The 12975-nt window shown below is 34.2% G+C and overlaps 1 long non-coding RNA gene across 8 annotated transcripts in view; it reads left to right on the top strand.

The window, feature by feature from the left end:
- LOC107852741 overlaps positions 1-12187 on the top strand; it is a 28525-nt gene extending 16338 nt beyond the window's left edge. For 5 of the 8 annotated variants that reach the window (XR_007054461.1, XR_007054453.1, XR_007054424.1 and 2 more), the window contains one exon: positions 11935-12187. This is a non-coding gene — a long non-coding RNA (uncharacterized LOC107852741). The remainder of the gene's footprint in view (positions 1-11934) is intronic. The other 3 variants (XR_007054475.1, XR_007054428.1, XR_001669549.2) reach the window with 1 other exon arrangement.
- Positions 12188-12975: the final 788 nt, after the last annotated feature.

The following is a 12975-nucleotide window of genomic DNA, read 5'->3' as shown; positions in this document are numbered from 1 at the left end:
TTAATATAAAGACACTAAGTTCTTCTAGGACATTCCCTTCAGGGATACTAATCATAACTTCCTCCAACCCCCAAAGTCATCGACTTATGACTAATATTATCATGAGCCTGGACATCCATGCTTCTAAACTCTTAAACTCTATCTTCAACTCCTTAGAATACTAGCATTACACATCCAACATCATAACCTCATAACTTAAAAAACTTTTAAAACTACACTAAGGGTTCACATAGTCTCTCTTTCTCCCTCAATTCATATCTATATAACACCATATACAACTCCCTAGACTTCTCCATACTAATAAACTTGCGAACATAGACTAGGTGTACCTGCCACTCATAAATCAAAATTGAGTACATTGTATTCTTATAACTTAAGGCTCCTATCGATTAGATGATTTAGTTACCATTTCTACTTCAATAGTAGACCTCATGCATATATCAAAATTACATACTCCAATATTTTATAAGTCATCAACCTAAGATCTTTCACACATCACGTCAATCCTACTAATTCATTCCCGCAAAACATGCATCATTAATCTTAAGCTACTATTCTTACTACCACACTCCACATCTAAAGTTCAAGCCTATAGTCTAGCATTAATCATGTACCACCGATAATGCATGCCACATACTATACTAGTACATCAAATTGGGAACTCAACCCAATTGTCTCATTTCACTTAACTATGACGTTCAATCACATACCCTCCATGACATTACTACTACACCTCAAAATCTACTGCATACCTTCTCACACATTGTACTAGCTTACAGCTACCAGAGAAAAGAAAATCAAGAAGGTAAAGTCACATAAGAAGGATAGTCGATCTTAATCTTACAATATAACCTATTACGATCTATTAGTCTATTCTACTTCTCACTTCAAATCTACTTACCCATGCATAAAATTATACTACTTCAAAAATCCCATAAACATCACTAAGTTTTCCCCAATTTAGTCTATACTTATAACTTATTGTCTAATCTACCCCTTTTCACTCACAACATATAAATCATTCCTACAACTACCATAACTATCCATTATGAGCACTTTCCCTATTTAAATAAATGATAATCATAGCCAATCACTTCCTTCACCGGCTACCATGCAGTCTATAAATCTTGCTACAACATTAATCACTCACTATAAAAGGCAGCCCACCCCTCAATCAAAGGTTATGCAGCTAAACTAGCTTCTTTATGAAAAAATCACCCTTACTATGACTTCTAAACTTGTGACTTTGTATCACTAACTTCTGGACCATCTTACTACTCATATATTATGACACCTTATCACATACTACTACTTGGGTGGAAATACTGTTCGAACATTCTGAGACATATTATTACACTTAAGTATGACATCTGCAACAAGGATTTTGAAAAGGGCTGAATACACTTCAGTCTCAGGCTGAAATGCATGATTGATATAGATTGGGGTATAATCTAAAATCAACATACTTTGAAGCACTAACGGAATCCTCTCAAGTCCTTGTGCTAGTTCATATCCTTTTATGACTCAATTAGAAAGGACCACATCATTTAGACTCTAAGATTTTGTACTTGAATCGCCTCAATGATGAGACATAACTAATAATATTAGAGTAAAGAAGAAATGTGGATAACTTCCATATGGACAACACAATGGCACTATCTAGAGTATGAAAGAATGGAAAATATCTCCTAAATGCCTTATAGCTTCTTCCTTATAAGTGTGGCACACTACACACCCATAACAAAGACTCTACTCAACACAGCATCTTAGATAGCTTGGGACCCTAAACTATGCTCTGATACTGACAGTGCTCGAGTGCACACACAAGTGTAAGTAGTCTTATCAAGTAGTAAAGTGGCTTCAAGAAAGTCCAAGTATCGATCTCTCAGGGACTTGCATTCGCCGCCTATCTAATTCTAGTTTAACTAATTAAAGAAAGTAACAAATAGAGTTTTAGAATGTAAATTAAAAAATAAACTAAACAAATGCGGGAAAATAATAACTTTGGACAATCAGTGGATAGAAGACCAGGGTTAAGTCTTACGAACAATCATACTACGTTATTGAACTTCATTCGTTAAATTTCTTATCTTAGTTGTTGATTCATAGGGTTAATTGCATGATTACGGTTTACCAACCTCTAATCGTTTACCCAAGTTAAACCTTACAACTACATTATTGAGCGGGGATGTAATAGTTCACTTAAGTTCTTTACAAATATCATCCTACATGTGATTCAAGTAAGGCTTCTAGGTACATCCCTGTCCTAAATGCTAATTCAAAATCCTTATTTTATAAAAGGCTACTAACGTTACCTGGCTTATTACCATATTATATCGCCCTATTTCCTCTCCCGAGATCACAAGGTTGACAGTTGATGTATTCTAAGGGTAGCTAATCCTTAAAATAGTTAAAACAAGAATAAAAAAACAACCAATGATGATAAGAAAATCAATAAGCTTAATTCAAAATGAAAGTAGTCATAATCTTGGCCTTAACCCCGAAAAGGGAGTTTAGCCTCTAATGAAAATATTCATCATCCAATCCCTTGGATTAATGATACAAACCATGAAAGAAACTAAAGTAAAGAGATATAAACCCTAAAAAGAAGTTATGGTAGCCTCCTCAATCTTCCAAGACGTCCAAAAGTATGTAAAAACATTATAGAACATATATTTATAACATAAGGGTAAGCCGAATCCCAATAGAAGTCGAATTAGCTTGAAAACACCCAAGTGTGGAGGAAAGCGTGCGTTGCATGCTCCATTGCTATGGAATAAAGAGTGTGCCGCATGATAATCGTATGCCCTCTCTAGAATTTCTTCTTCAGAATTTTTGTAAGGGACAGGAGCACCGAAATGAGCATGCATCACATACTAACAGCCTTTAGGACCACCACACACGTATCATTTAATATTTTGGGCCTCTTATGAATCCATTGGTATTTTGAACACGTCAATTGGCCTCTACTACTTTATACACACGCCCAATACATTCCAGGGGTCCAAAAGTGTGTCAATCAGCGTATTGTGCCTTTGTTGAGCCATTTCGAGACTTTTTGAGTTGTTCCCACTTAATTTAAAGCTTTTATATCCTTCATGATTTATCATAATCCATTAGAAAAGCATACTATAGCATTAAAAACAATAATTTAAAGCTCAAAAAAACACAACATCCAACATGACGAACTAGAAACATAAGCTAAACATAGGCTAATTTCACTTTGATCTTTAACTCATTGTTTTGACCCTTGGCTTGATCTAATTGACCCTTGAGAATTATCAACAAGTAGTTTCACATATAAATACTCATAAAAACCATTTGGAACACTTTAAACACATTAGAATCCACCGGAATCAACTAGACAAGCACCTAGCTCAAGCTAGTAACACTAGTTTTTTGGGTTGAACTCTAAATGAATCTTTTAGGTACAAACTTGTTTGAAACTCACTCTTAACAACATAAACACATGCTTTAACACTTTTATACACATTTATCTCACTATATACCATTATAGCATAGAATCATCCTCAAAACAAGGATAAAAAGGCTAGAATAGGGACACTAGAATGCATATATACAACCAACATCACCACCCCACACTTAAAACCTTGTTCATCCTCAAACAATTCTTAACTATAATCATCATCAACTAACGTGACTATACACTTCTACTAAATGTAAGATACTCGAGCTAGCACTACAATGACTACATTGAATGCAAGTTATTCACTAGGCACGTTACATACACAATTGAAAGCTCATGAACACTACTCTAAAACTTCCTAGCCTCAAGAATTGACTCACCTAGTGGAAAACTCATGCTTATCATTCAATCAAGGACATCATACAAGTCACCCATATTCATCAAACATGTGCCCCTCACAATAAGAGAGTTACTCATAATCACTCACAATTAAACAATTTAGAACATGTGGGTACAAGAATCAAATTACGCCCACTCTCACAAAGAATTCACAAGTTACAAACAATGAACCATAGGCTTTCCCTTAGTGTAATGCTCCACTAATAGTTGAATGTAAAGTTTAGGATCAATTAGAACTTTTTCGGGTTGTAATGTAGGCTTAGGGAAGGGTAGAAACTATTTGGGAATAGTGACTAACCTCTCTAAGCACTTTAATACACTACATTATGCAATTAAAACCACTCTCCATCAACCAAATTAAAATTTTTCATTCATCTATACCTTTTATTTTTTTCCCCATCTCTTTTAAGCATTTTCACAAACACTTGGTGGACACATAGTTTACTACCACAAGAATCAATTTTTCTCTTTTTTCACAATCATGGAAACATTTTTAGCATAAATTATATCACAACCATCCACCACACATCAATTATACACCAATAACCATTACCTTGGGGCATCAATTTTACCTTTTTCTTCTTCAATTTCTCAAACTCCTTACTAATTTAAGTTTTCATTAAAGCACTTAGGAGCTTTTTGGATCAAATTATGGTTTATCCAAGAAGGGGATTAGGCTACATATGATTTTGCCACAGAAAAAGCTAAAGGCTCAATGGGGTTAACTAGGATTATGCACAAGGGTAGGACAAATAAAAGGTATAAAACAAGTCTATCAAAGAAATGCCTAAATCATCTCCTAAATCCACTCTTTATTTCGCTTCACACACACACCGGGCAAGTTTTAGACATCACATGCAACAAGAAATATAAAAAATCTCACACACACATGGCACATGCTCAAGTCACATAGGATCATCATAGACTCCCAACCACATAATAGCATGAATTCAAATTTTAAGCCAATAAATACAAGATCATAAACATGAGCCTAGGAGTCTCATAAAATAACAATTCACTCAATCAACATGCTTTTACAAACAAACATACTTTCACCATGCAATAAAAAATAGTACCAACAAGAATATTTCACACAAAAATTTTTAAATTGAGCCAAAATTTGGAAATTTCCCCACCCCACACTTAAAAATCTACTTTGTCCCCAAAGTGAATTTAAAAGTAAAAAGATAGAAATACTCCCTGAGGCCTCTAAGCATATCTAGTAGCATCTTCACACAAAGGAGATCCATGGGACCCCACACTTATTCTTTGCCATGCTTTAAGCTCAAGTTTATGGTACTCAAACTTCCCATTAACCTGTGACTCAACCAAAAACAAAAACTACGTGAAGTAAACAACTCAAAACTAAAAAGAAAACATACCTTAGCTTGGGTTGCCTCCCAAGAAGCGCCTAATTTAGTATCGCGGCACGACCCAATCAAATTTTTCCTCCACCTTGAGAATATAAATTTCATCCCCAATATCGCATCCATCTTTTTGCCTTGCTCATAGGGTGGTGGTACAAAAATTAAGGAATCGAGTAATGGAATGTGCATGGTAAACCACTCGGCCTTAAAGTGAGGTGTGTTTTTATGCTGCTTATCAGGTGTAAAATCAAGAATATAGGATTCTTGTTCCTCATATTCACACTTTTTCACTGTTTTAAATGAATCCACAGACAAGATATCATCTAAACATAATGTAGAAAAATGATTTGAGTGAGGCCCAACCAATCCTATTTCAAAATTTACACTATATACTACACACTCACTTTTATTCACCTTCTCAATTTTAGTCTCAAGATAAAGATGACAATCGAGTGGCTGCGATTCTTGTGTTTACTCCACAAATTAGCTAATATCCTCCTCATATTTTTCTTTGCTTAGCCACTGTAGACATGGTTGCAGTGGTATCTCCTCAACCTGTTCAACAATTTTAGTTTTCGAGTACTCATACTTCCTCGAATTATCAACAACTTCATCTACAATAGGATGGGAATTCAACTCTGCATCTACCTCCAGCTTATTATCCAATTGCTCTGCAATCTCCCGATAGTGCTTCATGTCTGCCAATAACTGTACTTGAGACATTAAATTTTGTTTCAACATCTCTTCTATTTTACTCGTTTAAGTTGTGGCCTATATATTTAGTTGTTGTAGCTGAAACTACTACTGGTTGGTCTATGATTGAATTTGTGATTGATTCAGCCCCGTTTGATTGTAGTAGTTTATATATTTTTGCCTTTTAGTATAGCCCACAAATAATTCTGAATTAGGATTGACATCACACATAGCTGAAGTATGACCATTTTGACCACAAACCAAACACCAAGTTACAGTCTGCTCCACAGATAGAATAGTATCCGCATTATATTGTAAAGGTCTCATCCACGCACTTCCATCAAAATCTAGACAATAAGCCATTTTGTGTGGTCCCCCACAAAAATAATAAGAATCATCATTACCTGAAAACCATCTATCCCAGGATGACATATCAAGAAGTGTGATAAAAAGAGAAATAAAAGAAAATAATAAAAGACTAAAAAAAAGAAACAAAAATTATTTACAACTCAATATAGGAAAACTAAAAATAAGATATTTGCCTAATTACAAGTCCCGAACAACGGCGCCAAAAATTTAACAGTGCCCAAGCACACACGCAAGTGTACGTGGTTTTATCAAGTATTAAATTAGCTTCAAGAAAGCCCAAGTATCGATCTCTCAGGGACTTGCGTTCGCCGCCTATCTAATTCTAGTTTAACCAATTGAAGAAAGTAGCAAATAGAGTTTTAGAATGTAAACTAAAAAATAAACTAAACAAATACGGGAAAATAATGACTTTGGACAATCAGTGGATAAAATCCCAGGGTTAAGTCTTACGAACAATCATACTATGTTATTGAACTTCATTCGTTAAATTTCTTATCTTGGTTGTTGATTCGTAGGGTTAATTTCGTGATTACAGTTTACCAACCTCTAATCATTTACCTAAGTTGAACTTTACTACTACATCGTTGAGGGGGTGTAATAGTTCACTTAAGTTCTTTTCAAATATCATCCTACATGTGATTCAAGTATGGCTTCTAGGTACATCCCTGTCCTAGATGCTAATTCAAAATCTTTATTTTATAAAAGACTACGAACCTTACCTTGCTTATTACTATGTTCTATCGCCCTATTCCCTCTCCCGAGATTACAAGGTTGACAATTGATGTATTCTAAGGGTAGATAATCCTTAAAATAGTTAAAACAAGAATAAACAAACAACCAATAATGATAAGCAAATCAACAAACTTAATTCAAAATGAAAGAAGTCATGATCTTGGCCTTAACCCCAGAAAGGGAGTTTAGCCTTTAATGGAAATATTCATCATCCAATCCCTTGATTAATGATACAAACCATGAAAGACACTAAATTAAAGAGATATAAACCCTAAAAAGAAGTTGTGGTAGCCTCCTCAATCTTCTAAGACGTCCAAAAGTATGTAAAAACGTGATAGAACATGTACTTATAGCATAAGGGTAAGCCAAATCCCAATAAAAGTCGAATTAACTTGAAAAAGCCCAGGTGTGGAGTGGACCGTGTATCGCATACTCCATTGATATGGAATAAAGCATGCGTTTCATGCTAATCGTATGCCCTCTCTGGAATTTGTTGTTCAGAATTTTTCTAAGGCACAAGAGCACCAAAATGAGCATGTATCACATGCTAACAACCATTAGGACCACCACGCACCTATTGGTTGATATTTTTGGCCTATTCTGAATCCACTGGTATTTTGAAAGCGTTCATTGGCCACTCCTACTGTCCACACATGCCCAAGATATTCCAGGGGTCCAAAAGTGTGTCAATCAGCATATTGTGCCTTTGTTGAGCCATTCCGAGACTTTTTGAGTTGTTCCCACTTAATTTGAAGCTTTTATATCCTTCATGATTCATCATAATCCATTAGACAAGCATAATATAGCATTAAAAACAATAATTTAAAGCTCAAAACAACACAACATCCAACACGACGAACTAGAAACATAAGCTAAGTATAGGCTAATTTCACTTTGATCTTTAACTCATTGTTTTGACCCTTGGCTTGATCCAATTGACCCTTGAGAATTATCAACAAGTAGTTTCACATATAAATACTCATAAAAAACATTTGGAACACTTTAAACACAATAGAATCCACCGGAATCAACTAGACAAGCACCTTGCCCAAGCAAGTAACACTAGTTTTTCGGGTTGAACTCTAAATGAATCTTTTAGGTACAAACCTGTTTGAAACTCACTCTTAACATCATAAACACATGCTTTAACACTTTGATACACTTTTATCTCATTAGCCACCATTATAGCATAGAATCATCCTCAAAACAACTAGAATAGGGACACTAGAATGCATAAATACACCCAACATTAGATACCAAGCTTGTCATGATCCGGTCAGAGGCCCTGGCCGCGACGGGTATATCAAACCATAAAGGCTCGAGAGACCCCTTAGCATGTAATCATAATCATATGTTATATGAATTGGAAGTACGAAAGATAAACTGACAACATGATAGTCCCATAATCAAACTTAAAACTTCGTAACATCAAACCATAAGAAAACCCAAATCCAATCTAAAACATTCTATAAAGCCTCTACTGAGCTGAATATACTAGTTTGTCTAAATTAGGACAAGGCCCCCAGTCAGACCATAAAACTAAAAAGGGACCAACACATGGGAAAGATGACTTCTAAAGTAAGGAAGGATTACCAACTCTGATTGTCTGGGAATAATCTACTGGTTAACGAGACCATGGGACTGAGCCTCAGAACCTGAAATATAGGGGTTAATACTCGAAAGTACTGATATGTAGAACAATCCAAAAATAGCATATACTTCATGTAAAATAAGTGAGAGCATTATGAAAACACTTTATCATAATATATACAAACATATGGGCAAAATTAACGAACTTCAAAACATTCTTGAAAATATTCTTGAAAGTCATGACATAACTCTTTTTGTTACTTCTGAGCTAGATGGTACACCTTATAATTCTAATTACCCTCGGGCTATATGGTCCCGCCCATGACTCGGCGGACAAGCCCCAAATCCAAGTTTGCTACAAGGATTGGAGTACGTGATAAACACAAAGTATGCCTCCTTGCTGACATAACGTGTCATGAGAAAGAATATGCCCCCTTGCTGACATACCTTTTCATAATAAACCCACATCGGCAAAATATGATTTTGGTCTATGAGTTATCTGAACTCGTGGCTTCTTCAAATAACCATATAAATCTTTTAGAACCCATTTTTATCCTTTTAAAATATGCATCTTACTGAAATCATGATTTGAAATCTGAAAAGTCCAAAGTCTATTCTGTTCTAAATCTGTCATGATATTTATTTGATTTGGTATCGTCATACCAAGACTTTCAAGTCATATAAGCCATATCATATCATATCATATCATATCATATGATATCATATCATAGGATATCATATCATATCATATCATTCCATAGTCTTTTCATTTAAAAACATATGAATGAACACCCAAAAGATTTACATCATATGAGCATTCTCATTTCAAAAGCATATGAAACTTATGTAAAACACTCTTTTTTCAAGTCTTTAACACATGATGGCCAACTCTTTCATAAATTACATGCAATTCTTTAATTTAACATGAAAATTATATTTATAACAACGAAACACCCTCTCATCAATCATAACCAAAGTCCAGTACATAAATGATAGTAACACATTTGACTCATACTTTAGGACATGCAATTTAACCACCCATAACTTGTTAAATAAAACATATTTCATATTGAGAGGGAAATTTCATAAATCTTTCTCTCATATTAATTCTCAAAAACATATAATGTATAAACACATAAACATAGTTCAAATCTATGGAAAAATTCATGATAAACTCATCAAAATGGATTCATGAATGCATGCTCTTCAAATGATTCCCAAATCCATTACATATACATAATTATATATCTTTAAAGCTTGTGAAAACGATAAACTTACGCCTATGATATTTTAGATAGTCCCACATATCTTTGAATTGATGAAAACATTGAGAAAATTGCCCCTTGAAGCTTAATTCCTCAAACCGTAGTTAGTCTCTCTTCTTTTACTTAAGAAAGATGATTTGGAGATTTTTAGAAGTGAAATAACATATGTTAAGACCCTAATTTCGTCCATATATGATTAGGAACGGTTATAGGGTGTGAAAAGACTTCAACGCCCTTAAAATAGAATAAAATAGAGCAACTTATACAGCTTGGCCTTTGCCTTGTAGTGAACTGCCAAAGCCGACCTTAGAGTTGGCGGCACACGCCAAAAGGCAACCCCATCCAGTGGCTGTTGGCATTTGTTTCGCAATTAAATGCCTTTTTAGAGGGTCCAATTTTTTACACACACTCACCTTTAAGGCCTAAAAGCATCCCCAACACAATCTATGACATCTAAACATGGTATACCATCGATATAGGGGGTCCTAAAGTCCATTTTTAAGGCATTACTTGAGCGTTAAAAATACGGGGTGTTATAGTTATTGTAGCCTTCCTATCATAATTGATTGTGAGAGGTTCAACAACATTGTTATACACACTCAAGTGGACAAAAAAATTGCAAGCCAAATAGCTTCTTGCACAGCAAATGAAAGTACTATGAATTTATCGTCCATCGTAGATATGACTATACATGACTATTTATTGCTATTCCATGATATAGCACCATTGTTAAAAAAGAATACATATCCATAGGTGTACTTTCTTTCCTTTAAATGTTCTCTCTAATCAGCATCAGTGTAGTCTTTGAGTTACAGATCATTTCCTTGATAACATAAGGATTAGTCGATTGTGCATTTTAGATACCTCAATATTCTTTTAGATTTTTTTCAACGTTGTAGTTCTGGGTTGGATTGATATCTACTAACCTAATGGCATAACAAATATCAGATCTAATACACATCATAACATATATTAGAATTCTGATTGCATTGACATGAGGAACCTTTCTCATTTTTTCCTTCTCTTGTGGAGTCTGAGGGTACATCTTTTGATTTAAAGCTTCACTTTTGCAAATTGAAGTGTTTTATGGGCTTTCAATCTTTCATATTAAAGCATTCAAGAACTTTCTTAATTTAAGGTTCTTATGAAAGAGACAACAATCGCTTTGAACGATTTCTTGAAATCTTAACTCAAAGAATGTATGACGCTTCACACATATCTTTCATCTCAAAAGTAGATGATGGCCACTCTTTTATTTCTTTTACATATTCGATGTTACTTGCAGTTATAAACATGTCGTTTACATACAATGATAAAATCACAATGATCTTTGAATCTTTTAATGTATACACAATGATCTTCGTGAATCATAACAAAATCATACAATATTATTGCATCATGAAAACATAAGTACCATCGTCTAGAAAATTGTTTAAGTTCATAAATCGACCTTTGAAGTCAAATACTTTATTTTCATTGCTTTTTTTCACAAAACCTATAGATTGTTATATATAGATTTCTTTTTCTAATTCTCCATTGAGAAACGCAGTTTTCACATCTATTTGATGCAATTCAAGATTCAACATAGCCACTATAGACAAAATTAATATTATTAAAGTAAAGCGTATAACAAGTGAAAATATTTCTCCATAATCAATTCCTTTCTATTGTATGTACCCCTTAGTTACTAGGTGGTCTTTAAATCTTTTGATAGTAGATGAATTGTGAACCCCTGATGAATTCTATTTTAGGAGCATTGAGGCTCGATAAGTGTATGCAGAAAGTCATGCGATGACTTTTAATTCACTCACTCTATTATTCCTTGCATTGCATTTGCATATGAATTTTATGTGTTCCTTGACGTATAATAAATTTCTATGTACTTTTGTATATGCCTATTTTCTTTTGATTTTCGTACATACATATTAGAACTGTTAGCGGAGAGGGTGTGGCTACTATTTGAAACTTTTATGTTTGCAGGTGACGTGCTTATAATATTTCTTTTATTTGTATTATTTTATACTTTGCTCAGTCGGCCTATGATACCTATAGAGTACAAATGGACCACACTCATTCTTATGTATTCTTTCAGTGCAGAACCTAGTATGAGTACGACGCACGATGGTTGATTTTGTGTTGATCAGAGATTGGTGATTTGAGGTACTGACACACTCTAGGGCATTAATTTCAGAGTTGACCGCAAACATTCTCTTATCTATTTTGATGTATTTATTAGTTTTCGGAGACAGACCTTTATACTATCAATATTTTTGATGTATTTATTAGATGCTCTATACTTATGACACTAGATTTTGGGGTCTTTATGCATTTTGTTCAGACTTTCACTTAATTTTTCATATGAGTTGACCTGACTTCATTCTAGAAGTTTCGTCTTTTCTTATATTATTATTATTCAAATTTTCTTTACTTTGAGCAATTGGCTCATCTATAGGTTGGATTAAAGTAGAAGTCATCATGACCTCACTTTTTGAATCGTGACGATTGGCCAAGAAACCAGCCACCTGATTGGCCTCTCTAAAGTAGTGAGGAGCCTAGAGATTATATTAGTTCACTAATTGTAAGATCTATTCTATGATATTATTAAAGTTGTAGCGGTTGGATTTCTTGTGCTGGAGCATATAGGTAATTAAAGGCATTGGATAGTGAAATAAGTGAAGCAATTTTGAATACATCATTATATTCCAGATCTTGTTGCTTTAGCTTCAACCTGGTAATTGCTGATACATACATTAAATTGCATTTAAGAAAGCAAATATGAAATCTCCATTGTCATCTCCCACCACCTCGTCAATATCCTACGTTGTCATTGTTATGACTGTAATATGATAATTGTTCAAATTTATTAAGCCATGGTCAGGTTTGATCCTATAAGTACTGGCAAAAATTGGGACAAGTTGTAGTTCTTGAACTTTCTCATAAAAATTTAGCAGGAGTACACAGTTGCTGGGGAGTTGATAGGGAATAATATGGATACTTGATTACTTTATTAGCGGGATATTACGATAATAGTTGGATGGCTATTATTAATGCTAATAAACTAATGTTGGATGAATTTTCACTTTAGATGGATGAACAATTTTGTGAACTTTTTAAAATCAGACATGTATTACTC

Source organism: Capsicum annuum, chromosome 1 (genome assembly GCF_002878395.1).
Source record: "Capsicum annuum cultivar UCD-10X-F1 chromosome 1, UCD10Xv1.1, whole genome shotgun sequence".
Classification (NCBI taxonomy): Eukaryota; Viridiplantae; Streptophyta; class Magnoliopsida; order Solanales; family Solanaceae; genus Capsicum; species Capsicum annuum.
Note: the sequence above shows the minus strand (reverse complement) of the source record. Positions and strands in the feature narration are given on the sequence as shown.